Source organism: Bison bison, unplaced genomic scaffold (assembly GCF_000754665.1).
Source record: "Bison bison bison isolate TAMUID 2011002044 unplaced genomic scaffold, Bison_UMD1.0 scf7180017864472, whole genome shotgun sequence".
Taxonomy (NCBI): Eukaryota; Metazoa; Chordata; class Mammalia; order Artiodactyla; family Bovidae; genus Bison; species Bison bison.
Window position 1 is genome coordinate 14345888 of NW_011495033.1, and position 3627 is coordinate 14349514.

Below are 3627 nucleotides of genomic sequence, written 5' to 3' on the forward strand. Positions count from 1 at the left end.
AGTACATTTATCCTCTGAAAGATAAGTTCATACAGTGGATACTGACCCAGAGAAGCATACTCAGCCTTTCATAAATTTTTAGGCAATAAACAAAACTTAAGCATAGTTCAACTGAGAACACTTTAGGCAGTCTTCAGTTCTAAAACCTTCACACCAGTTGGCATCAGGCAGCATGATGAAAGAAATGATCAGAAAAGAGGGAGATTTTATAATCTAGAAGCCATTGTTCTAAAAGCCAAAAAAAATTAGAGGACAGAAGAGAAAGCTTAAGGTTTTTATGGTTCCTGATTATGTGGCATTTTAACATTACTGGTATTTCTATGACTTGTAGTTTTAAAAAGTCCAGTATCATCCCAGAGATGCAGTGAATACAGAGTCTACAATGCCCAATATTGACTGAATGAATGAATGATTTAGAGGTTATTTTTCCAGTTTTTCTTACAGATTTACTCCCCTTTATTCAGAAAAATAAGGGCTTATCAGACAAGTCCCAACTGGGCTACGCTTTCTCATCTCCATGCCTCTGCACAAGGTAATCTCTCCGCTGGAATGCTTCTCAGCTAGCTCCCTCCTCTTCTTGGCTAATTCCTATTTAGTCTTCTCAACTTGAATTTAAGCATCTTCTGGAATCTAATAGCCTACATTGGCACACCCACCTTCCAGTCCCCATAAAATCCTCTGCAGCACTGTGTCTTTACTCTCCAGTATAGACACCAAGATAAAGAGCTTCAGAGTCAGGCACATCTGAATTCAAATTCTGATTCCACCCCACCGCTTCCTCTGTAACCTTAGGTAAGTTAACCAATCTTGCTAAACATTAATTTCTTGATTTAAAAATAGAAAATAACAATGCAACGTGCTTAGTATATCACCTCATACATAACAGAGTTAATAATTTTTATTATTAACTATACTTGCTGGTTAACTTGTCTGGCTTTTCCTCTAAACCGCACACTTCTTGAGGAAAGGAACATGTATTTTATTTCTGTATAAGCAGCATCTAGCACAATGCTTAGCACATGGTAGATACTTAATTTTTTTAATGACTAAATAAATATTACTCCCATTATTGTAAAATTAATTTGCCACTTGAAATCCTTTCTGTAATGAGGTGGAAAACAAGTGAATAAGTAAAGAAAATAAATGCCATTAATATTGGTTTCAATAAAGGACACTGTCTTTAATCATACTACTTTTAGGATTTACTACTAATTGGAGAAGGGGACGACAGAGGATGAGATGGCTGGATGGCATCACTGACTCGATGGATGTGAGTCTGAGTGAACTCCGGGAGTTGGTGATGGACAGGGAGGCCTGGCGTGCTGCGATTCATGGGGTCGCAAAGAGTAGGACACGACTGAGTGACTGAACTGAACGGAACTGAACTGATACATACTACAAAATACCAAATGATTCAATATCCTGCTTGAACATAAATGCTCATAAATGCTGATCTAAATGCTTCATGAACTGAATACTATAATAATTTTTTCATGGTATATATTAACCACAAAATCACCAAGTCACACATAAGGTTATTTTTTTTAGACAATCACTTGGAAAAGCTGCAGAAAAATAAACAGCTTTCTAAAATCAAGGAAATTCTCAACACATCAAACTTTAATTAAAATCTCTCATAGTCCTTGGGGAAATGAAAAGAAATTCAGTTTTCATGATTTGGTAATTTTGACCTATGTAGGAATACAAAAATTACTAATTACTTAGTGTTATATTTAATGAACTTTTCCATCCTATGTTTAACTCGTTTGATCAAATATTTATAAAAGTCCTCATTCTGAGAGAATGCTTTTTTTTATATTTGATTTTCAATGTATTTTGATCTTAACATATCCATAAACTGGATATGTTAACATATAAAGTGGAATTTTGGAATTCCTGGTGGCACAATGGGTAACAATCTGCCTGTTAATGCAGGCAACATGGGTCTGATACCTGATTCGGGAAGATTCCACATGCTGTGAAGCAACTTAGCCCGTGCACCACAGTTACTGAGCGTGAGCACCACAACTACTGAAGCCTGCACCCTTGAGGGCCTGTGAGACGCTAGCATTCCCTAGAGCCAGCAACTCGCAACAACTGAGCCTCTGGGCCGAGAGCCTGTTCTTCACAAGAGAAGCCACTGAGATGAGAACCCCACGCACCACCACTAGAGAGTGGCCCCTACTTGCCGCCACTAGAAAGAGCCCATGTGCAGCAACAAAGACCCAGCACAGCCAAAAATAAAGCAGTGCGTACAAAAAAAATCTTAAAATGAAATTCTGATTCTGAGGGATAAGCCATTCTTGTCTTTGAACCATTCTTGAGTGCATTATGCAAAGAAATAATGGTTTACAACAAAAATGACTCTAGAACAGTTCTAGAATACAAGCAATCACATGTTTATGTTAATTTATAATCCACTGCTTATTAATGACCAGTATGTATTTTACAGGCTTCTAAAAGACCACATACTGAATATATGACATGAATTTACACTACAAATTAATTGAACAAAAACTACTACTGTTTATACTTAAAATTTTTGAAAGGATTTCTTTCCACTGTGTTTAGATAGTTATGATATTAGGCATGAAAGCTGTATAGAAAAGAGGTGCCTTTGGCTACTTCAACAGTTAACACTAAAGTTTAAAAACTGAAACACACTGCAGGATTAGACAACTACAATACAGAAAAAAATATCTCCAGGCACCTTAGTGAGTGAATAGTGATGTTTGCTTGTTTGCCATTATTATGAGCTTTATCCCAAGTTGTGAACTTCTTTCAGTCTATTATTTAAAGAGTTTCTGGATTTCAAATTGTTTTTAATAAGCAAATACAATTTTAGTTTTTCCTTATCTTTCATTAGAGGCAAGATTTTAGAAAAATATTTGGTGCAAAAACCTAGCATGTTCTTTATTTACAGTTAAATACAGGATGCTTACAGGTTGAAGATAAAAATCCAACCATCCTCTCTACCTCAGAAAGTAAATTAAGTTAGCCAAGAAAGTGATTTTCATGAGGAAGAAATAGCATTTACAAAAACAGAGAGGCAAGAAATAATCTGGTATCTTTAGAGAACTGCGGTGAATTCAATTATGTCAGAAAACTCAGAGAGCCTAGAATAGAGGGAAAGAGACTAATGGCAGGCACGTTAGTTGGGAGGCTACCAAAGTAATCAAGGCAAGAAACAAGAGCCTAAACTCGGAAATGGTGGTGCTCAAAATTCAAACAACTGAACTGCATCTTTATTGAGATTTTTCCCTACAGAAACATGTTTGTAACATAGCATGAAAACCATGATATGAATGTCAAAGCCACAACCCTTCAAATCAGTCAGCCTGGGTTCATGCCCTAGTGACACCACTGATAGTAAAAACTTGAGTTCTCTCAGTTTTCTGTGCCTTGGCTATTAAATATAAAGCAGGGCCTGAACAAGCTCTCAATAAATGCAGCACCAATAACAGAAACAGGAGCAGCTTACTACTTACTTGTTACTTATTACTAACTGTACAATTATTATTTCAGGTACAGAGGTGTAAAGCTCTGCAAGTTTACACTGTTAACTAAGTCTTACAGAAAGTATTTATGATTAGAGACTACCCTGGTAAAGGGCATTTAAATGCAATG